The 25,561-nt window shown below is 38.9% G+C and overlaps 1 protein-coding gene and 1 pseudogene across 1 annotated transcript in view; one reads left to right on the top strand and one right to left on the bottom strand.

The window, feature by feature from the left end:
- The window catches only part of zgc:154055 (uncharacterized protein LOC556036 homolog), a 41,505-nt gene that overhangs the window by 1,254 nt on the left and 14,690 nt on the right, over positions 1 to 25,561 (top strand). The gene's annotated exons all lie outside the window — the stretch shown is intronic.
- On the bottom strand, positions 731 to 13,129 carry LOC127499018 (uncharacterized; annotated as a pseudogene).

Genomic DNA, 25,561 nt, shown 5'->3' on the forward strand with positions numbered 1-25,561 from the left:
TGGCGTAGTCGGAATCAATTGTGATCTTTGGGTATCGCTCGGTTACAGGTAGTACATTTGAACAAACCCCAAAGTTTAAGTATTAAATGTTGGCACACAGTTTGTCCCCAACCATTTGTGCTACAGACATAAATTAAACCTCAAATCAAGCGGTGTTTTGAAGAGAGGTGTGTGATTACTTTGATTGGACTTGTAATTCAACTTGTGAACAATACTATACAATAATACACTAATACAATACTGATTAATATTAGTGTAAATACTGTCAGTAGTAAAGCATCCTGGAAAATCCTAAATACTATGGGTCATTGCATGTTGTCATTAAAGATTACATCTCTTAAAAGATGACTTTTAAAGATGACTAAAGATGACATCAAGCATATATTCTGAAAGAACAAGCCAATCTTCACTCTAGACACTGGCAGTAAAATGAATGTTCAGACCAGCACTGCTTCATCATTAATGAGAGTAGATTCTGATATTGTTTCTGTCTCTGTAGGCTCTCTCGGCTCTGGAAAGTGTGACAAAGATGTATCCCTTTTTCTATAGACCGTCACACCTTACTCTTAGCTGTTTTAGAGAGCATTTACTCATTTTGAGACTGTTTTTAAACAGTAACTATCTGTAACGTCATTTTTCATGTGTGGAAAAAGCAACGAAACTAAACTAGCCAATCAGATTTCTTTTTAACCGTATCCCCCCACGCACACATTTGACTTTACAACACACAAACGCACACCTTTATTTATTCTCATTCTCTCTTGCTTTCTAAATGTGTTATGAGTGTACGCAGATAGATTTTAATAATCAATTTAACAATTATGTAAAAAATAAAAACGGCATTAATTAGTGCCCTCTTATGGTAGGCACAGTGAGTACAGCCGTACGGCTGCAGGCGCCACTGCACGTGAGCCCATGTATTCCAGCAGAAACTGCTGTGATGCCAGTCTGATGATGCGTTCCTTTATCTGGTAGTGATGAAGCCTTACGATTAAAGGCCTTGGATGTTGTCCTTCTGCAGATCTGGGGGCCAGAGATCAATGGGCACAATCCACTACCACAGGTAACTCGAGCGATATTATTAAATTTGGCATCCTCATTTTTATGGAGTTTGGAAAAATCGACCATAATATCCGCAATGGAAGGATTAGCAGGCATTACATTGAATCCTTCAGCCGTCTTTCCAAAGTTTGAAGGTAACTGGCTGCTTGAGGCCTGGTCGTCTTGCTACTCCTTCTGGTTCTCTGCAGGTTTATCCATCTTATCGACTCTTTTTGTGGGTTTAGGCTTCGTCATTCTTTTGAATACCTAAGATTTATCTAAAAAAAAAAAAAAAAAAAGGCTTTTTAATGAGAAATTGGGTTATTTCCAGGAGCCTCTCTTAAACATGTCTACTCTCTTTTCCGCTCCATACCCACTCATCCTGCCACCAGGGCTTCTGAGGGGCTCGGGTCTGACACGGCTTCACCAGGCGGGTGCATAGTCCATCAGCCTCTCCTGTGCGATGAAAGATAAACAAATGGTGTCACTTTTTGACCACATTGGATATGAGCTCTTATAAATAGCCTGATCGAACTATTCTTGTTTTATGTCTTTTATAAATAACCTGAAAACCGATTTGTCTAAGGCACATATGAACACTCAAACATACGTGAATAATGTTTGACCAGCTCTGAGAGGGAACTGAAGGAGATCTTGGAGGTGATGTTAAATCCGCCTGCGTCCAGGTTGCGGATACTGTAGTGCTTGATGACGTCCCCCTGTGTGTGGTCAAGGTCTCTCACAGATAGGGAGAAACTACCTAAGGCACCAGAACAAGAAGACAATCAGAGGCGGCCAAGTGCACATACTGTACAATCGAATGTCATCTACCTTCACAACACTGAGAATTTCTAGACTGGAGTCATTTTACAGTGAATGACATGTAGAAAATGTTCTAAAATTCACCCTTGAATTATCCCAATGGGTTTCCTGACACAATAACTTATTTAAAATGTATTTGAATATTTTGATTTAATACTATTTCTAAAATTATTATTTTATTTATTTTAATTTTGTATGTTTTTATTAAAATTATAATTATTATTATTATTTATGTTTTACAATTTTTTTTTTTTTTTAATTTTATAGTGAAACTAGAAAAGCAAAACATTCTGATCCAGCACTGTAATGTGATATGGCCTGGCTATGAGTCCTGTGTCCTGGTGACAGGACTGTAGCACTGTCTGATGTACCCTCATGCTTTTGTGTGTGTGTGTGTGTGTGTTTTTTTTTGCTGTTGTGTGTGGAGTAATGTGTTGTTTCATACCTGGTGTGGTCTCACTCTCTCTGATGAGGAAGGAGCCCTGCGTGTTACCAGGGGATTGTAATTGCCTCATGGCATCATTCCTGGAGAGATTTTTAAAGAACCACCTGCAACACAACATTATTGTCATTTTATGAGGGCTTTGACTCATTAATTATCTTATTTGGGATCGTTTATTTTGGGTTTAAATTGTTCTAAAGATACAGGGTTGGGGCGTTTCAACTCCTCCCAAGATCTTAAAATTTTTAGACCTGAACATACACAGAAATGTGGCATCAGCAGTTTAGCATAGTGATGCTCAGAAACTTGTGATTTGTGGGAGTATTTTTTTTTTCTTCTCTTTCCATTACTGACACCACATAAATCATTTGTCATAAGCGACAGGAGATACCCTAAATGAATCAACCTTTCAGCCACAGTTTTGGGTGGCATTTCCCAAATCTCATTGTGGGAAAGCTAATTTGATCTTCTCTGTTCAAAAAACCACATCAGCTGATCTGCATACATACATAAATTTAACCGTGCTTTAAATTGTGGATTTGTTTGGGTATACATGAGTGTGTGCGCTCCAAATGCAATTGATCGTTACATTACTTACGGTTCTGTCTCCATGCTGTTCAGTTTTGCTACAAAATTCTGTGGTATGTATCCCTTCTGCCTGCTAAACAGAGACTCCGCCATGTACCATTCAGGATCATCGCTAAGAAACACAAATATATACACACATTATAGATCATACCAGGACAGTGTTTTAAAACCACATAAAAATTGAAACAGGGAAACCCTGACTCTGATCTAAACAAGTGAAACTAAAAAAAGTGACATTTAGTTCAATTCAACTTCTCATAACCAAATAGATAATGTTTAGATAATCTGCAAAGATTGTCAGTCTGTTTTAACATAGGTGTTGCTTACACATTTAGGATTTTCATCTTCTCCCCTTTCTCAAACCCAAGGTCGTCACTGTAGCATGGCTCATATTTGTATATGGCTACCACTAGGTTTTCTGGAATACATAGATGACAAGAGTGAGCTATCTACAATACAAATTAAGAACATACATATAGGACAGGTGTTTGACGTGTCATCTCACCAACGAAGAGGAGATGATGGTGGAGGTGTGTAAAATATGCTTTATAGTTATTCATCTAGAAAGTGCCTTTGAATCATTCACTATTAATTCCCACTGTAAAGTCAATTTCTGTAATACAGTTGAGAAATAGGAAGTAAAACACTTCTTACCCATCCATACTTCTCCAAACTGCCCCTGCCCCAGTCTGCGCTCTAGATTGAGAGACTCACGGAGTACTTCCCACTCATCCTGCCACCAGGGCTTCTGAGGGGCTCGGGTCTGACACGGCTTCACCAGGCGGGTGCATAGTCCATCAGCCTCTCCTGCGCGAAGAAAGATAAACAAATGGTGTAACTTTTTGACCACTCTGCATATGAGCTCTTATAAACAGCCTGATCGAACTCTTCTTGTTTTATGTCTTTTATAAATAACCTGACAACCGATTTGTCTAAGGCACATGTGAACACTCAAACATACGTGAATAATGTTTGACCAGCTCTGAGAGGGAACTGAAGGAGATCTTGGAGGTGATGTACAATCCGCCTGCGTCCAGGTTGCGGATACTGTAGTGCTTGATGACGTCGCCCTGTGTGTGGTCAAGGTCTCTCACAGATAGGGAGAAACTACCTGAGGCACCAGAACAAGAAGACAATCAGAGGCGGCCAAGTGCACATACTGTACAATCAAACATCTACCTTCACAACACTGAGAATTTCTAGACTGGAGTCATTTTACAGTGAATGACATGTAGAAAATGTTTTAAAATTCACCCTTGAATTGTCCTAAAGGGTTTCCTGACACAATAACTTATTTAAAATGTGTTTAAATATTTTTATGTAATAATATTTCTAAAATTATTATTTTATTTTATTTTAATTTTGTATTTTTTATTAAGATTATTATTATTATTATTATTATTTATGTTTTATGATTTTTTTTTTTTTTTTTTTTTAATTTTATAGTGAAACTAGAAAAGCAAAACATTCTGATCCAGCACTGTAATGTGATATGGCCTGGCTATGAGTCCTGTGTCCTGGTGACAGGACTGTAGCACTGTCTGATGTACCATCATGCTTTTGTGTGTGTGTTTTTTGTTGCTGTTGTCTGCAGAGCAATGCGTTGTTTCATACCTGGTGTGGTCTCACTCTCTCTGATGAGGAAGGAGCCCTGCGTGTTACCAGGGGCCTGTAATTGCTTCATGGCATCATTCCTGGAGAGATTTTTAAAGAACCACCTGCAACACAACATTATTGCCATTTTATGAGGGCTTTGACTCATTAATTAATTATCTTACTTGGGATCATTTATTTTAAATTTAAATTGTTTCAAAGATGCAGGGTTGGGGCGTTTCATTCCTCCCAAGATTTTAAAAATCTTAAACCTGAGCATCCGCAGAAATGTGGCGTCAGCAGTGTAACGACTGAGACAAATCAGACACAATCATTTGTCATATTTAACGCGTAATCTTTAAAACTCACTCTGAGGCCTGCGGGACCCTCCTCCACGGACCAGCCTGTGCAAGGGCCTCAGTTACCATGGACATCAGATAAGGCTGATTTTTTATGACCCGCAAATATGCACAAGCTGCTCTGAACGAGGCAGCCACATGGGAAAGCAGTGGCCATAGTCCTCAAAACAGACTTTCATTAATTTATAGACAAACTGTTCTATAAATGAACAAGCATTCCAGGACATTATTATAACTGTTTTGCAAACTGTTGTTTGTATGATATCTGTTTTATGCATATTTTATGATAAGAACCAATGATTAACGTAAACCAACCTATAACAAATTTGGTGCCTATGAGTTTGTATTTTGAAGATTTAAATGCTTGTGTATATGATATGTCGATACCTGTGCAACATATCAGTATTACAAGAATCTTTAATAGTTTCTTCTCCATCTGTAACTAATCCAGTTACATGCACATGATCTCCTCAAGACAAAGTATCGTAAACTTTCCTGTCGGGAGCTCATGTATGATTGGTCCACTGACCCAGAGGGAGAATGACTTCTCCTGGACCTTAAAAGCCAGCGCACAATGCTCCTCCCTCTCTCTCTTGCTTCTTCGACGGACTGGAGAAACCCCTGCGGGGGCAGCCTCTCAGGCCAAGGCCTGTGGGCCTGCTGCCCTGCTCCCTGCCATGTGCTTAACTGGGAGAGAAAAGGACTCCTCCCCATTAAGATTCAAACTAACCATGAAGTTTGTCATCAGTTCTTCATTCAACGCAGAAGACATCGATTGCAACCTCAGCACCATCGGACTGAATTCTCAGGACTTCCTACAGCAACGGTGTATCCAGACGCTCTTCAAAAAGGCAGAGGCCTAATGCAAGTATCGTACGATATACTAAATTGCTTCTAGTTAGTTAAAGTTGTGAACCTCCTTTGTTAACAAAGGAGCTTTGTAATGAATACTGATGATTCTTTCCGGGTTTTTGACTTTTCCCCATAGCTCCTCATGTTTCCCACTTCTGGTCTCACTCTATCATTCCTCATTTTACCCATGTACGTGTGACTTGTGTGTGTGTATGTATGTGTTTGTTAGTTTAGTTATGTGTTCGTGATATAGTTAATAAAACTTGCGCATAATACATATTTGGCTCTGAGTCTCTGTCTGCAATAGATTGTCTCTTAAATGATCAGATCTTATTACCAGCTCTAAGCACTGTAAATGCTAAGAAAGAATTATTTTTCTGTGGCCATGAAAAAATACCATTCTCTTAGAATTAATTAATAATCAATACTGAGTGTTCACAGGATGAACTGGTTTATTGATTGTAATTTTAATGCAGCTACATCAAGTTAATCTGATTAACTGATTCAAATATTCATAATTAATCATAATTAATAATCATGAGTTATGAATAATTATTAATATTTCCCCTTTGAGCTAATTTGTAACAGCAGTTTAGCATAGTGATGCTCAGAACTTGTGTGATTTGTGGGAGTATTTTTTTTCTTCTTCTCTTTCCATTACTGACACCACATAAATCATTTGTCATAAGCGACAAGAGATAACCTGAATGAATCAACCTTTCAGCCACAGTTTTGGCATTTGGCATTCAGGCATTTCCCAAATCTCATTGTGGGGAAGCTAATTTGATCTTCTCTGTTCAAAAACCCACATCAGATGATCTGCATACATACATTTAATCGTGCTTTAAATTGTGGATTTGTTTGGGTATACATGAGTGTGTACGCTCCAAATGCAATTGATCGTTACATTACTTACGGTTCTGTCTCCATGCTGTTCAGTTTTGCTACAAAATTCTGTGGTATGTATCCCTTCTGCCTGGTAAACAGAGACTCCGCCATGTACCATTCAGGATCATCGCTAAGAAACACACATATATACATACATTATAGATCATACCAGGACAGTGTTTTAAAACCACATAAAAATTGAAACAGGGAAACCCTGACTCTGATCTAAACAAGTGAAACTAAAAAAGTGACATTTAGTTCAATTCAACTTCTCAAAACCCAATAGATAATCTTTAAATAATCTGCAGAGATTGTCAGTCTGTTTTAACATAGGTGTTGCTTACACATTTAGGATTTTCATCTTCTCCCCTTTCTCAAACCCAAGGTCGTCACTGTGGCATGGCTCATATTTGTATATGGCTACCACCAGGTTTTCTGAAATACACAGATGACAAGAGTGAGCTATCTACAACACACATTAAGAGCATATATGTAGGACAGGTGTTTGACGTGTCGTTTCACATGGAAGAGGAGATGATGGTGGAGGTGTGTAAAATATGCTTTATAGTTATTCATCTAGAAAGTGCCTTTGAATCATTCACTATTAATTCCCACTGTAAAGTCAATTTCTGTAATACAGTTGAGAAATAGGAAGTAAAACACTTCTTACCCATCCATACTTCTCCAAACTGCCCCTGCCCCAGTCTGCGCTCTAGATTGAGAGACTCACGGGGTACTTCCCACTCATCCTGCCACCAGGGCTTCTGAGGGGCTCGGGTCTGACACGGCTTCACCAGGCGGGTGCATAGTCCATCAGCCTCTCCTGCGCAAAGAAAGATAAACAAATGGTGTAACTTTTTGACCACATTGTATGGAAGTAAAATAATGCCATATGTTTTTGAAACAAAAAGCATGTTGAACTGCTCTACTTGGAAAAAAAAATATGCATTGCATTAACTGTGCTTGTATTTTAATGCATTGTATTTTTAGGGCTTGCATTTTTATGGGATGAAATTCAACATGGCTGTATATTTAAGCTGTAAATAGTTCAATTCAAAACATTTCCCCCACATTTTCATTGTTAAAAATTCAATAATCCATATTCACCTTTCAGATTTCACTTCCAAAATATTCATTCTGTTTAAAAATACAACCTATAATATTCAGCAGGCAATTTTCGGTCCATTTTAATTCGCGTCCACAAATTCAGTGGTTCAAATTTCAACATTTCACATCAGGGAACTGCAGGAAAAGCAGTAGAGTACCGAGCATAATCTCCATCTGCTGTTAGTCGACCTCACCAGCAGGGAGCGATGGGCAGAGAGAGTCATTAATTCGTTAAAACGGATTTACATTAACGGAGCAAGCGTTAGAAGACAGTATTGGGGTTTCCCTCACACATCATACTCCAGGACTCCCCTGCCGTCGGGACATATAGAACGCTTAACTTATCTTTATATACTAAATACAGTGATATAAAAGACCACCAAACTCGCACCTTATTGAGGATGTAGGCTATAGGCTACAGGCAAGCAGGTTGACTCAAAATATGAACGTAATGCGCAATGTTTGATGCTAAGCGTTTCCCAGTGAAATACTGGCATAGGTTTGACATTGGACGGTCGATTTTCGCAAATTTAGGGTCCGTCTCTAAAGTTACACACGACATTTCTAACTTCAATAGCATATGAAGAGAATGACTCAGTCATAAAACCAACTGTAAAGTGTTCATGTAGGTTTCAGGTATGATGCACAGCTTTTAGATTTTTGATATTGAATAAACTGTCATGTAAGCATAGTTATATATTTCACTTAGCCTACTGTATGCTCATACAAAAAATATACCATAATTTAAAGCTCTATAGTATCTGAAAAGTATGAATTACAGTCTGTAAAGTGTTCACAACTTACTGTTGATAATAAATATGAACTCATACTGCAGTGAAAAATAGTAATTACACGTGACTTGACAGTTTATTTTATTAAATATAAAAAATGTATACCATAATTTTAGATTGTTGATATTAAAATAAATATAAGCTCATGCAGTAGTAAAAAAATTCGAATTTTTATTTTATTTTATTAAATATAAAAAATCTAAAAGGTGTGCATCATCTTGACACCTACACGAGCACATTACAGTTTATGACCGTTAGTCATTATCTTCAAATGATATTTAAGTTAGAAATGTGTACACCAATGTCGTATGTAACTTTAGAGACGGTCCCTAAATTTGCGAATATCGACCGTCCAATATCAAGCCAATTTTATGCCAGTATTTCACTAGGAAACGCTTAGCGTCAAACTTTTCGTATTACGTTCATATTCTGAGTCAACCTGCTTGCCTGTAGCCTATAGCCTACATCCTCAATAAAGTGCGAGTTTGGTGGTCTTTTATATCACTGTATTTAGTCCATAAAGATAAGCGCTCTATATGTCCCGACGGCAGGGGAATCCTGGAGAATGACATATTGAGGGAAACCCCAGTAACGTTACTGTCTGCAGCACAGCCGCGATATAAAGGAAAGTTATATGTCTACCTCAGATTTAATGTTTGAACTGTACATCAGCATCAGAGAATAGCTATAATATCGTTCACTGTAGAGAAAGCTGCTTACATGTAAGCTACACAGGAAAAGTAACAGTGAAGACATTAAATTAAATGTAAACACAACTTTTGTGTCTTTATCAGCTTTTCTGCAAATATATACTGACCCTGATAATCATCACACATACACTTACCGCTTGCTCCGTTAATGTAAATCCGTTTTAATGAATGAATAACCGTTGCTCTGCTCTTCATCAACACGCGCTTGCACCACCTGCTGGTGAGGTCGACTAACAGCAGATGGAGATTATGCTCGGTACTCTACTGCTATTCCTGCAGTTCCCGGATGTGAAATGTTAAAATTTAAACCACTGAATTTGTGGACGCGAAATAAAATGGACCGAAAATTGCCTGCTGAATATTATAGGTTGTATTTTTAAACAGAATGAATATTTTGGAAGTGAAATCTGAAAGGTGAATATGGATTATTGAATTTTTAACAATGAAAATGTGGGGGAAATGTTTTGAATTGAAATATTCACAGCTTAAATTTGCAACCATGTTGAATTTCATCCCATAAAAATGCAAGCCCTAAAAATACAATGTATTAAAATACAAGCATGGTTAATGCAATGCATTTTTTTTTCAAGTAGTGCAAATCAACAAGCTTTTTATTTCAAAAACATATGGCATTAGTTTACTTCCATAACATTGGATATGAGCTCTTATAAACAGGCTGATCGAACTGTTCTTGTTTTATGTCTTTTATAAATAACCTGAAAACCGATTTGTCTAATGCACATATGAACACTCAAACATACGTGAATAATGTTTGACCAGCTCTGAGAGGGAACTGAAGGAGATCTTGGAGGTGATGTACAATCCGCCTGCGTCCAGGTTGCGGATACTGTAGTGCTTGATGACGTCGCCCTGTGTGTGGTCAAGGTCTCTCACAGATAGGGAGAAACTACCTGAGGCACCAGAACAAGAAGACAATCAGAGGCGGCCAAGTGCACATACTGTACAATCAAACATCTACCTTCACAACACTGAGAATTTCTAGACTGGAGTCATTTTACAGTGAATGACATGTAGAAAATGTTCTAAAATTCACCCTTGAATTATCCTAAAGGGTTTCCTGACACAATAACTTATTTAAAATGTATTTAAATATTATTTTAATAATATTTCTAAAATTATTATTTCATTTTATTTATTTTAATTTTGTAATTTTTATTAAGATTTTTTTATTATTATTATTTACTTTTTACGTTTCAATTTTTTTTTATATAGTGGTACTATAAGCAAAACATTCTGATCCAGCATTGTAATGTGATATGGCCCGGCTACGACGATCTCAAGGCCCCCAGCTTTTGTGTTTGTTTTTGCTATTGTGTGCAGAGCAATGCGTTGTTTCATACCTGGTGTGGTCTCACTCTCTCTGATGAGGAAGGAGCCCTGCGTGTTACCAGGGGCCAGTAATTGCCTCATGGCGTCATTCCTGGAGAGATTTTTAAAGAACCACCTGCAACACAACATTATTGTCATTTTATGAGGGCTTTGACTCATTAATTATCTTATTTGGGATCGTTTATTTTGGGTTTAAACTGTTCTAAAAATAGAGGGTTGGGGCGTTTCACTCCTCCCAAGATCTTAAAAATCTTAGACCTGAACCAACATGTTCTCCAACCAATACGACCATATAGGTCGTTTGTCACTTCCCTGAAATACGACCCATTGGAGCGTTTCCTGAAGTTGCGCCCCTATTGACAACAGGACACTTTCATTTTAATTCATGAAATTCGACCCATAGGAGCGTTTGCTAAAGATACGCCCCTCTCGACAACAGGACACTTTCGTTTTAATGCATTGTTCCCTTTTATCTGCGTTACATTTCGGGTTTCGCGTAGCTCAATTGGCAGAGCACTGCAATAACAGTATGCAATCATGTGATCGTGGGTCCGATCCCAGGGAACGCATGTGCTCATAAAGAGTATATGCACTATGAATCGCTAAGGGTAGGTGATGGGATGGGTGTAGTTGTTATTAGAAAAATGAGTTTGGCGAAATGGAAATAGGAGAAATGGTGTAAAAACTCCACACATTGCATTTAAATGAACACGCATTTTGATTGGTAACGACAGTCATACATCATTTCATGACGACAGACGTAACACGACACTATCATTATTTTTACGCCAGCTAGAGGGCGCATGACTTTAAAACGTAAATATAGGTCGTAAAAAGGTGCTTGAAAAACGACCTATAGGGTCGGACAGTCTCACCCGAACATACTCAGAAATGTGGCGTCAGCAGTTTAGCATAGTGATGCTCAGAAACTTGTGTGATTTGTGGAAGTATTTTCTTTCCATTACTGACACCACGCAAATCATTTGTCATAAGCGACAAGAGATACTCTGAATGAATCAACCTTTCAGCCACAGTTTTGGGCGGCATTTCCCAAATCTCATTGTGGGAAAGCTAATTTGATCTTCTCTGTTCAAAAACCCACATCAGATGATCTGCATACATACATTTAATCGTGCTTTAAACTATGGATTTGTTTGGGTATACATGAGTGTGTACGCTCCAAATGCAATCGATCGTTACATTACTTACGGTTCTGTCTCCATGCTGTTCAGTTTTGCTACAAAATTCTGTGGTATGTATCCCTTCTGCCTGGCTAAACAGAGACTCCGCCATGTACCATTCAGGATCATCGCTAAGAAACACACATATATACATACATTATAGTTTATACCAGGACAGTGTTTTAAAACCACATAAAAATTGAAACGGGGAAACCCTGACTCTGATCTAAACAAGTGAAACTAAAAAAGTGACATTTAGTTCAATTCAACTTCTCAAAACCCAATAGATAATGTTTAAATAATCTGCAGAGATTGTCAGTCTGTTTTAACATAGGCGTTGCTTACGAATTTATAGAATTTTCATCTTCTCCCCTTCTTAAACCCAAGATTGTCATTTATCAGTAACATAAATGATTTTCCAAATTTTTTACCTACTAAAAAACACCTGAAAACACACACATTCTATTTCAGTTCAAGCATAGGCATTTTTCAGAAAAGCTTTGTGTAGCACTTTGTGAGTCATTGTTGTGTTTTGTCTTATAAACCACAGAAATGTGTAATGCATGATTTTAGTGTAGAGAATGGTTCCACCACTTCCTTTCTCTCCGGTCTCTCCATTTAGTGACTTCAGTCACTGCCTCACATTACAACCTAACTGTTCTTAACCGTCTCACAATTCTGGAACAATATTTCAAATTTAAAAAAAAAAACTGTCAATCCGTGGGGGTTCCTACAGAAATATCTTGTAATGAGCCTACATTACAAACAGCTAGCTAACCGTAAATGATCTTAAATGCATTTAGGAAAATAAACCACTAAATAGACCTTTTCACATGCAGGGTTCTCAGAAGCGGAAGTCATTAGTTGTGTAAACTTCTATAGCGGTAAATGCGAGATGACCGCAAATATAATTTTTGTATTTGCATTTACTCTAATGATGCAAAAGAAAAAAATCCATGATAGCATTTCCACAGCTTTCCAAAAAAAAAGAAAAAAAAAAAAGAAAGAAAAACAATAGTAATCAGAAGAGAGAAAGATGTCAAATTCAATCCCTCAGCTGTTGTAGGCCTATTAGAAACACCTTCGCAGCAGCGTTAATTTGTTTTATGTCATTTATAAGTGTGTATTAAATCGTTTACATGCGAAAATAAAAAACTGAGGAAATGTGTCATAGTTTTTAATATTTGTGACGTGTAAAACTATAATATAGCGGAAAATGAGGAAAGCACTTAGCACAGTGTGCTTTGTCGCTATACCTTCCGATACTTTTCCCCTTCCGCTTTGAAACAGATCCAAGCCAAGACAGTTGCTGTGGTTACAAGCCAAGTAATGCAATTTCTTCTTGCCAGCATCTGTTTAACCCTAACTAACTTACAATCTAACATTGTGGTTATTGATATACTTGCATGTAAAAAGAAAAAAAGAGAAGCATTAGGCCTATGTGTAGCTGACTGTGACATGATATTCTCTTCAGCAGACACGTACCTGACTAGCTGGAGGCTTTGGACAGGTACATTGATCACACCTGTCACGTTTCTGCCCACTGCTGTCTCCTTCCACTCCCCACCAGAGGTCTCTGTTTCTACATTAAGACTTCTTCAGTGCACACACACACACACACACACACACACACACACACACACACACACACACACACACACAGTCACTTCACTCTGGACTACATTTCCCACAATCCCTCACCTAGGAACCAATCATGCACTCACACCTGTTTCCCATCAGTGACCCTTTATAAGCTGCACTCACACACACACTCATTGCTGAGTATTGTTTAGCCTATGTTTGACCTTGTCTCCGTCTCCGTCTCCGTCTCCGTCTTCCTTCCTTCCTTCCTTCCTTCCTTCCTTCCTTCCTTCCTTCCTTCCTTCCTTCCTTCCTTCCTTCCTTCCTTCCTTCCTTCCTTCCTTCCTTCCTTCCTTCCTTCCTTCCTTCCTCCTGACCTCACCTCACCTCAGCCTGTGTTTTTGACCCTGGACTGTTTCTTTGTTTGATGATCGTTTTCTGCCTGCTTTGACCATAGCCTGTGTTTTGGACTACTCTATTGCCTTGCCCTCTTGGATCTGTTTGCTGGTGTTTGACCTCTGCCTGTATGACTACGCTCATTTTAATAAAGCCTGCACGTGGATCTCCCACTCCGTTGTCCCGTTCCCTTCCATTACAGAATACTCAGCCACCAAGATCCAGCGGCTTTTATGAGCGTTTCCAGCCACAACATGGATCCAGCAACACGTCTTGTCCGCCTATGTCAAGGTAATTGTACCCTCGAGGACCACATCTAAAAGTTTCTGGACATTGCACATTTATCTGACTTGCCTGACTTTGCTCTCATTGATTTCTTCTGTCATGGATTAAACACACCACTGCAAGATTATTTAATCATGTATGGTCCTCGAGGGTCACTTGCTGAATTTTTGGATTTTGCTCTAATGCTAACTGGCTCTCTTTTCACTGTGGGGGTCTCCGCTGATCGTCCAGAGTCACGTCACGTCTCCGCTGATCGTCCAGAGTCACGTCACGTCTCCGCTGCTCATTTTCGTGACACTGAGTCTAACGCATTGTGGCCACCATATCTTTATTTTATTAAATCCAAGTGGTCACGCAGGCGCCTCGTGCCCAGTTCTAGCGTTTCTAACTTGACATTTCAGCCATTCATCATCAAACTAAAATGCAGTCAAAAAACATAAAATTTACACTGCTCAAATTAAATGGTCCGCTGTAAATCAGCGTGCCCAGCGCCCAACCATACACATTTTTGCGCATGTGAGGGATGCTGTTTTACGTGCATCGGGATTCGGGAACACGAGTGAAGTACAAAGCCTTGATTACATAATGAATAATAATTTAGCAACCAAAATATCACATGCAAATGAAGAAACATTTAGATTCTTGCCAAATGAGAGAGGTGAGCACATTAGTTTCGCTTTAGCCTAAAATGCATTTTGGCTTGACTTAGCTGTGTTGTTTATAATGAATGCCACAATGACTATCTAATTTATATTTCATTTTATAGTTTTATATATAATTTTATAGCTTCTTTTTCATTCTTGTTCTGGTCTGAATACCGTTAAACTTAAAGTGCCCCTATTATGGATTTTTGAAAATTACCTTACATGTAGTGTGTAACAGAGCTCTAAGTGAATGAAAACATCCTGCAAAGTTTTAAGTTATTGTCTCTCAAAAGTAAGAGTCGACTCTGAGTCAATTAAATGAGTCGTTTATAAAAGAATCCCAAGCCGTTTCGTTGTGACGTCACAACGTTTTTCAACAATACCACAGCATTACAATCTTTTGTTGTGTTCAGTAGCATTTACCCACCATGCAAAGCATGCAATTGAGTGGGGCCTCGCGGGCCTGGGGGCCCCCCGTGATTTCTCCCTAGGGGGATCCCCCCAGTAGTGTAGTCTACGTGATACTTAGGTATATGCCTTATACTCACTAGGAAAGGTCAAGGATTTCCATATACCCACTTAAAAAAGCACGAGGATACGGATTTGGCACTCTTTGATGTGGCGTGACAGATCGCTGTAGCGCCTCACTTCAAGAGAAGCTGCAGCTTGCCCTGAAGCGCATGTGAACTGATCCTCTACTCCGCTTTAATATCAGTTACAGCGTATAATAAATAAACATGAATGAACATCTAAAGGTATGTTAAAAGATACAGTACAACTTATCGAAATCTATATCATGTCATGTGTAATCACTCAATCAGTGTTTCAACCGCGGAAACACGTTAATAAAGCTTGTAAACAAACAAACGTAACATCACATTTAACTCAAACATATTCAGTGACCATAAACTCATTTGTCAGCTAGAAAAATTAACTCTAGAGAGGAGCATTTAGCTAAATATATGCACCATATTACATATTAATTATAATTTTTAATGTTCTTTAATAGCCTATATAATGCATGTTTGAATAAATCCATAAAGTTAACAGCCACCATTTAAATGTTTATATTTCAAAAAACGAATTGGAGTAGAAACAATTTTAAAGTTATTAGGCCTATTATAACTTTATTATTATAAAAATTTCCTTAAGTGTAATTTAAGTTTGTATACAAATTGATTCATTTTAACCTTCAATATTAATGTAGTACCAACTGATTCCCATGTATATATTACAGCATTATTTGAGAGAATTTTTTTTTTTTTTTTTGAGAAAATTTGCCATGTATTGTAGCCTACCTGATATACAAAATAACTGATATTGACTCAAATTGCAAGCTTGTGAATCAAAATGGTGGCAGGAAATGGTGCAAAACAGAAAACAAAGCAGGGGGATATTGCGTAATACTGATAAGCCTCATCTTTCCATTGTTAATAACAGTTGCAACTTGCACTCTTAAATGTGCATTGAAAATTGGCAGCTGATAAAACCTATGATAAAACCTACCCCTCCCCCGGAAAGCGCTAGTCCGCGCTAACTAGTTGAAGTATTCTCTCTGTAAACAGTAAACACCCCTTGTAATGTCAAACAATGATATAGCCATTTTTCTTTGTTAATATTTATGATGAAAAAGTCTGTGTAGACATCTGGCCTAAATGTTTATCTTATGTTAGAGGTTTTCAGCTTCGCTTGACATTCTGATACAGTTCCCACAGGTGCACCTACATAAAGTGTAACAGTGACGCTGCTATCACATCTTATAAATAACGCAAACTAAGGTGACACTTACTATAGAGAAACGTCCTACTCCAGTCGTGATTGCAAATCAGTTTCTGGTTGATCGACTACTTCAGATGTTTCATTGTCGGACTCAGGCTCGAATTGATACGGTAAAATCGATGCTATCTTTTCTGTCCATACATTGTATACAATGTCTTGCAAATTGATAGCTGTCATTCAGTTATGGCAATGGCCATCTGACCAATCAGAGCAGTGTAGGCTCACGGAAAGGAGGGGTTTAGACAGACTGATTCTTCAAACTGCTTCTAACGAATCGTTTACGAATCATTGAGAACTGGGGTGAAATGAAATGTATATTATGAGAAAACGAAAGTGTTTTTTGATCTTGCATGCATGTAAACCTGTTGTAGGAGATTCCCAAAACAATATTAGGAACCTTAAAAAAAGGCATAATAGGGGCACTTTAAAGGATTTGTTATGGAGGGAACTAGGCTATAGGCCTATGAAAGTTTCGTTTTATTTACTGGTATTAAATAGGCTATACATATAAATTAATGTAATTGTTTGCAATTGCGAGGCTTCCAAACCATGAATTTTTAGGGGCGTGATATTTAAATGACCATTGTTTTCAGCCGCCACATTTATCAACGTATGATCAATCGTACGATAGGATTGCCAGCATATGAATGTTTGATAAATCACACGTGAACCCTGTCGTAAGACGATTTCCACGTTCAGATCTGTGCTCGTTTCTACGTTAGATTGATAAATGAGGCCACTAAGTTTCAGTTTTCTTAACGACTGAAGGGATTTGGATTACAGTGATCCATATGTGTGTGTGTGTTTTTCACTTGTCTTGAATGTATTGTTTTGCTTTTTGAATATAGCACATTCATTAAAACATCTCCGTACAAAAGTGTTTGTATGTAAGATTGCGCTGTACTGCAGTTTATCCATATGTAAACACACAAGCCCAAAAGCATTTTCATTACCATTAAGCAGATAAATAATCAGAGTTAATGTGCTAACACAATGTGTATGTCTCTTTAGGGTTTGGATCCATGAGAAACTGTGTTGTTGGGTCAGGAAAAGCTCAACCCTCAGGGTCAAACTGAACACTGTGAGCTCCTGGGACTGTTTGGGAGAACAGCCCAAATCAAAGCAGGATCTCTAAACAGAGACAAGACTTTCCACTGATCTCTGGCATGTACCTGACCCGACCAGTATCAGTGCAAATGAGTCTCGAGAGATGCACGGCAAGGTCACATATTTTGGGTTCATATTGCTTTATGAGAACCAAGCATAGTTTATGTTTGTATGACATAGGTGTTTCCTAGACCTTTTTAATCACTTAAAGGGATAGTCAGTGCGGTCCACTGTTGTTTTGGCTTTACTATATAGACACAAATAATTTTTTTTAAAATATATTTTTTGTTACACAGGACAAAGAAGGTCATATGAATGGCATGAGGGTGAGTAAATGATAACAGATGGTTTTGTGTTCATTTAGGCCTCCAGATTTTTCTGTTACATAGGATGTGTTTTTATGAAGTCAAAGAGATCAAATGCCGCTGGAATCCCACTGACATAATCACGTTTTTCAAATATCACTGTCTCTGTGCACTGTCTCAATATTATTATACTGGAGAGCGAACAGAGGTCAAGAGGTTCAGACACGAGGGATAAACTTCACTGATTCACACCAAACAGTCAAAGTTAAGCCAAAAAATAGGTTTGGTTTTTACTGTCTTTATGTATACCGATGTGTTGATATATATAATTTTATTTTACCTCTCAATGTTTTAACTGTTCTCCTGCACAAGAAAAGTGGTGTACTATTTATAACTGACAATTGCCCCAAAAAAATAAATAAATGATCTTAACACATAATTCATGATAGTTTTACCTGCATTAGGAATAGGGCAAGATTGTAATTTGTAAATGAAAATTTAAAGTGACAGCCTTTAAGGCAGTGAATTTCCTTCTTATAATCACTGCCCCAACATTTATGAAAATCCCCCTTTTCAAAGAAAAAAAAAAAAAAAAAAAAAGCCACCAGTTTTATTCTATGAGAATTTTCTATTTTACTGTTTTAATATAAACAGTGTCAAAACTCAATCCAAAATCAAAATAAAAATGTAAAGAATTTTGATCGCTTAGTTTCTAGTTTTCTAGATAAGGTTCTAGAAATTTCGATTTCAACAGTGTGTAGATATTTCAGTTCAAACTCACTTACATTTACTTTTCTACTTCACAATAGTAATATTTTATGCCTGCATTAAATGTACAATATTAATAATTTACTAAATGTTCTATTGCATTTTTTTTTTTTTTTCAGAAAAAAAAAAAATTCTATTTAGCAAATATTATGAGCTCAGCTTGAAACTCTTTTTGATTTCTTTTCTTTTTAATTTCTTAAGCCTTATGAAATGATTTTTAAGAGAGAATAATCCGTTCACTATACTCTCTGCTATCAGTCTGCTATCTCAGACTGTCTCAGGCTTTAGTTTTAGCTTGTAAAGTCTCATCCAATAGATCATTTATTATTTATAAGTAGACTGTCTGAGAATACTTTTACAGGTCTGATAACCAGTACTCATTAAAATTCATCTGGGCCTCGATTTAAGTGAAGAAAAAGTAGCAACCTGCTAGTAAAACTCACCTTTTCTGTCGATAGAAGATGCTGATATCAGTGATGGGCCAGCTCAGCAGGCATTGCCATGTCGTTAGCTTTATATTTTATGAAGAACACATTTTGCCACATGCATCTAAACCAAGATTACAAACAAAGCAATGAGATCTGTAAAGCTTCGGCGTGTTTCAATGACATGTGCTGCTAAAGTTGTGTAAGTCACGTCACAGTTTGACTTCCCACATTAACGAAAGCACAGCATTTGTCAAAGCATCACTCACACACACACACACACGCACACCACAGTGCTGCAAAGCAAGCTGATGATAGAGCTTCCATTCGTTGAAGTGTTTGAGCTGATATTTAATATTTTTTCAGCAGGTGCACACTACTCTGAGCAGCTGTCACTCTTAGAAGAGATTAAACCTTTGAAGTTCAATAAAGAACTTCAAAGTGCAAATATGTAGACAAACTATCAAAAAGGTTCAAAGTTGAACAGGTTCTATAATGATCCACTGGTTATTTGGAAGTTCTTTTTAGAACCTTTGTTGTGGTAACATGGTTCGTATTAGAACCTGTGTGTAGTTAAGGTTCGTTCATGAACCTTTTCTAAGATGATTGGATTCTACTGCGAGTATGCTACAGTTGATAGTGTTCCATCTGTACCCCCCTGACCTCCCCGCACATTTCTATAAATTGCATGATAACCTTAAAAGGCACCATGTTTTTGTAAATTTTTAGAGCATAAATTAAAGATAACAAGACTCAAAGTTCAGTCTTACATTCATAAATGGACAAGACACCGTTCAATGTTAAATGGAGAGGGTAAGTGAAATTCTTGCCCTAAAAACTAGACTGCGTTCAATATCTTCAGATTAGATAAGCGTACGTCCTTAAAATATTCCCCACTATGCATTTTTGGAACAAAAATCATGGGTCAGGTGTGATGCACAGCCAAGTTATTTTACGTGTTTCAGCTCTCCTTCTGTTCCAACTATATCTACTCTACTTTGTTATTAGCTGATGCTCATGTTTTGCTTTTAGATATGTAGAAATGCTATTAGAAAACATTTAATGTTAAGCGCATGTGAACTGATCCTCTACTCCGCTTTAATATCAGTTACAGCGTGAAATAAACATGAATGAACATCTAAAGGTATGTTAAAAGATACAGTACAACTTACTGAAAGCCATGTCATGTCATGTCTAAGTAGAAATAATTTTAAAGTTAGTAGGCCTATTAACTTTATTATTATAAAAATTTCCTTAAGTGTAATTTAAGTTTGTATACAAATTGGTTAATTTTAACCTTCAATATTAATGTAGTACCAAATGTTTCCTATGTATATTTTACAGCATTAGTTGAGAGATTTTTTTTTTCTTGAGAAAATTTGCCATGTAAGGTAGCCTACCTGATATACAGTATACCCAAAACAACTGATATTGACTCGAATTGCAAGCTTGTGAATCAAAATCCTTAACTATGATGACAGACAGGCAGGCAGGAAATGGTGCAAAACAGAAAACAAAACAGGGTGATATTGCGACATACTGATAAGCCTCATGTTTCCATTGTTAATAATAGTTGCAACTTATGCTCCAGGGACCATATTCATATAACATCTAAGGCTAAATGTAGATCTTAACTGGCTGATTTAGATGGTGATTGACACTAAACAGTAGAAAATCAGTCCAGTCTCTCCAGCTGTATATGTCATTGGCTAGTAAAGTCTTGTGTTGCTTATAATAAATTGACATGCTGATAACACACACATAAGCATTGTTTCAGAATGCTCTCAATTACATGTAGCCTAGATCAGATGCATACTATATGCAGATTAGTGAGTGGTGGTGCTTATGGGGTGAGTATGAGGCTTGGAGGGAAAAATCACAGTATACTCACTACAAAAAAAACTAGACTACATGACTAATTTCTTGTTCAAATGAATGTATATGTATATAAATATGTGATGTTAATAGGAGTGTCCTGTTTTAAACATTATCTTATTTTCTAAATATTATAAATATTCAGTTACATTCTTTTACTTGTTGAATAAAATTGATTGTTGTTGGATTTTTATGAAATACAATATTCATTTGTTTTAAGTAAGTCTCTATTTGCCCAGTGGTGTCCTGTTTTAAACATTATCTTATTTTCTAAATATTATAGATATTCAGCTACGTTCTGTTAAAGGTTGGAAGAAATTTATAGATTAATTAATTAATTTATTTATTTGATTGATGAAAGGCAATATTCCTTTTTTCAAGCAAATCTCTGTTTGTCCAGTGGTGTCTGTGCTCACATTTTATATTTATGTATTAAACGTTTTATGGACAATCATTGTGTTCTGTCTATATTGTGAAATGGGATTAAGTACTATATTAATAATAATGTTAATAATAATGTTATTGCTATCTAGAAACAGGTTCAAAAAGGAACCTTAATGGGTCATTAATGCACCTTTAATTTGAGGTTCCAATTAGAACCTTTTCAAAAAGGTTCAAAAATGAACCTTTAAAGGGTTAGTTCACCCAAAAATGAAAATAATGTCATTTATTACTCACCCTCATGTCGTTCCACACCCTTAAGACCTTCGTTCATCTTCGGAACACAAATTAAGATATTTTTAATGAAATCCGATGGCTCAGTGAGGCCTCTATTGCCAGCAATGTCACTGAACCTCTCAAGATCCAGAAAGGTACTAAAGACATATTTAAAACAGTTTATGTGAGTACAGTGGTTCTACCTTAGCATTATAAAGCGACGAGAATACTTTTTGTGCACCAAAAACAAAATAATGACTTTTCAACAATATCTAGTGATGGGCGATTTCAAAACAGTGGTTACTACGTCGATACTGACATAATAGGGTCTCGCTTGGGAGCCCAATCACCTCCAAGTGGTACAAAACGAGCCAATGAGAATTGGCCAGTGAGTTTTACATGCTGCGCCACACCCACCCGGCACATCCGGGTATAAATAGGACCGCCATACTCACTTCCATGCATATTTTGCTTCGGAGCCGAGATAGGTACCACGGCCATTCAGCGGTGATTCGGGGCTATAGCAAAGGGACGTAACGTCTCGGTTCCCTCCTTCAGGAAAACGCCATGGCAACTGAAACACGTTACATGTGTTGGGGAAGCAGATGCTGGCAAGCCGTGGCGTGCCCAATGCAAGTGCTACCACAGATGTCGTAACCTTCCAGCGTCTGAAATTAACCCAAGGGTGTCCTCCATAACAGTGGGATGGAGTGGATAGGGTGTTAATCAGGGGATGGTCGAAGCTGCTGTTCCCAGGGGAAGAGTGTTTCGGGACTCAATTCCCACGTTTTTTCAGCCATGACCAAAACGCCAGGAAAGCATTCCAAGTCTAAGTGGAGGGGAACGCTACGGAGACCACACCCTGTCCGAAGGGAGGTGGCGTGTGGAACACACATATGGACTGACCCGTGGGGCAGTAACGCATATGGAAATCTCTGAGGTAGGATCTACTTAACCAGGGAGGAACACTACAGTACAGAGATAGGGCAGGGCAGAGCCGCCCAGGGAAAGACACGGGTTTACCGTCAGGGAAACCGTACTGTGGACAAAACACATATGGGATTACCTGCAGGGAATCACATCATATGGGCATCTAGCCCAGTATAAGGGCTGACCAACCGAGCATGCACACGAGTACTGGACCTGTCGTCGGACACCTCCGCCGAGTCTGACTTCCGCAGGATGCTGGAGGAACTCCACAGGGTTCACCATCTGGGAAATTTAACTGAGGGGCAGAAAAGTGTTCGTATTCCCTCGTCAGAGGGAAATGGCACAACAAGTGAGAACCCATGGCTATCAACTTGTAGACAGCACATGGGAGGACACCGGGTCCACTCGGAGATTATAAAACCTCGCGAATGTGCTTGTGTCACCCAGCCCGCAGCTCTGCAAATGTCTGGCAATGCCCAGAAGGAAGCAACACCCCCAGTGGAGTGAGCTCTCACCCCGGGGGGGCACGGCTCGGTATGGGACTGGTACGCCAAGGTGATGGCATCCACTATCCAGCTGTGGATGCCATATGCCCCAGGAGCCTCTGTAATTGCTTCAGTAGAACCGCTGTTTTCTGCAAGAACGTATTCAAGCAGTTCAGCACTGACTGTACGCGCTCGTTGGTAAGACGCGCCGTCATGTTGACCGAGTCCAGCTCCACACTGAGAAAAGAGACACTGTGCGTCACATCTGCTTCATCTCGGCTGGAGGGACAGACTCTATTGTGTCCTTTGCCAAGAGGACCGCAATTTCTGCCCACAGGACAGGGGAACCTGGGGGAACGCCTGGCAAATTGAATCGCGAGTCTGACTGTTCGAATGAGCCAACGGGACGGGTTGGGGAGGTCCAGCCAGGCCCCTAATCTCCGTACGAGTGGCACCATCGAACAGCCGAAGTACCCGCGGGGGGGGTAGCGTGGAGCACTGAGGCCCAACCCGGGAGGCGGAGCGTCCCGAAGTAGAGGCAGTGAGTGGGGTGCACCCACATGGCTCCGGATGTCCCCTGAGGGACGGGGCAGGGAGGCGTGGGGAAGCTGTGCGTCCCCGAGGTGCCAATGGCCCTGCCCTTGGCAAATGAGGGTGTGGCTGAGAGTGAGGAAGCAGTGCGTCGCCCACTGTCAGCACCGACCCAGTATGACCCAGAGATTTTGGCTCTTTTATTGAAAAGGCAGAACAGAAATAAAACGAAACACAGGATTCTCCACCTGGCCCTCTCCCGGGGGAAGGAGTGGTGCCTTCACCATCTCCTGGAATAGAGCAGTCCCCTCCATCTCTGGGGCACCCGTCTCAGCCCGCGGCGGAACGGTGGCAACATCACGCCGGGGCAAGATGTTTTTTATGGCTTCCGTCTGCTTCTGTACTGCAGAGAACTGCTGGGCAAAGTCCTCGACAGTATCACCAAAGAGGCCAGCCTGGGAAATGGGGGCGTAGAGAAAGCAAACTTTGTCAGCGTCCTTCATTTCGGCCAGGTCCAACCAGAGATGGTGCTCCTGGACAACCAGGGTGAACATTGTCTGACCCAGGGCACACACCGTGACTTTCGTTGCCCAGAGGGCTTTCAGAGCTTTCGCCTGATGGACCTGTAAGATGGCCACTGCCTGCAGGCAGAGGCCACCTGTCCAGCGGCAAAGTAAGCCTTAGCCTTGGACAGGAGGCGCGGACGATTCCGCCAGGTGGCAGCAGATTGCGGGCACAAGTGCACTGCAATCGCACGCTCCACCTGTGGAATGTCCACGTAACCCTTGGCGGCCCCACCATTGAAGGTAGTGAGAGTGGAGGAGTCAGAAGAATGGTTTCTGGCAGTAAAAGGTGCCTTCCACGTCTTCTGAACCTCCTCATGCACCTCCGGGAAGAATGGCACTGGGGCGGCATGCGGCCTCCGTATTAAAGAAGGAGAGTCGTGATTGCAACAGCAACATGAACAACACACCGCTGAATGCGCCTTCCCACCAGCCGAGAGATCCACGAGCTGTAGAGATCAAACAAGCAATGAAAATGACTATTGTCGGAGAGAACTCCTAGCAATTAGAATTGCTGTTTTCTCAATTAGAAGAAATTTGCACTCTTCTTTTGGAGATGACTGCAGAGGAAGTGAATGAAACAACCGCTCGGCTCCAAAGCAAAAGAATGGAAGTGAGTATGCTGGTCCTATTTATACCTGGTTGTGCCGGGTGGGTGTGGCACGGCATGTAAATCTCACTGGTCAATTCCCATTGGCTCGTTTTGTACAACTTGGATGTGATTGGGCTCCCAAGCAAGACCCCATTACGTCAGTATCAACGTAACGTCGAATGTGACTGACTGAATGGGAACATCTCTTACTGAGAGCAAATATTCATTTGATGATTTGAGATTGTGAATAATAATAGTAATAATAACAATAATAATAAAAAAACTTTTTTATAAAAAAACTTTAAAACTGTGGTCTTGGGAGCCCCAGGGACCACAAGGGGGTGCTAGGAGATCTGTGGAAAATTTACACGATTAAAAATATTTTATGTTTTAACACAAAAGCTAAACAACAAATATGCATAGTTATGTGATAAATGTTCATTTATCCTTCCTTTCAACACACGTTCAATAATAATTCAAGAATTTTATTTGTGTCTCTTTCTAGGGAGATTTTCTTTGCTATTGTTGTCTCACTAATTGTACGGTACTATTTTCTGTAAAGCTGCTTTGGAAACATATAAATTAAAATTATTATTATTAAAAATTGTATTATAAATTATTATAAATATTGCTATTCAAAAAATAGTGCTATGCAAAAAGATATATGCAAATAAATTTAAATATATTTCACTTCTTATTGGGCTGAAAAAATATGTTAACGTATTGCATGTAAATAAAAAAATTTTTCCCGCAGGAAATAATGTTTATTCATCCCATGTAACATGAAAATAGTCTATATATGTAACAGAACAATTTTAATTTACGTCAAATAAAAGTAAGGTTAGGTAGGTTATCATGATGGTTTCATTTAAACTCTACAAAGCGGAATGACACTTTCCATGGCACAGTGTTTG

Source organism: Ctenopharyngodon idella, chromosome 17 (assembly GCF_019924925.1).
Source record: "Ctenopharyngodon idella isolate HZGC_01 chromosome 17, HZGC01, whole genome shotgun sequence".
NCBI classification, from domain to species: Eukaryota; Metazoa; Chordata; class Actinopteri; order Cypriniformes; family Xenocyprididae; genus Ctenopharyngodon; species Ctenopharyngodon idella.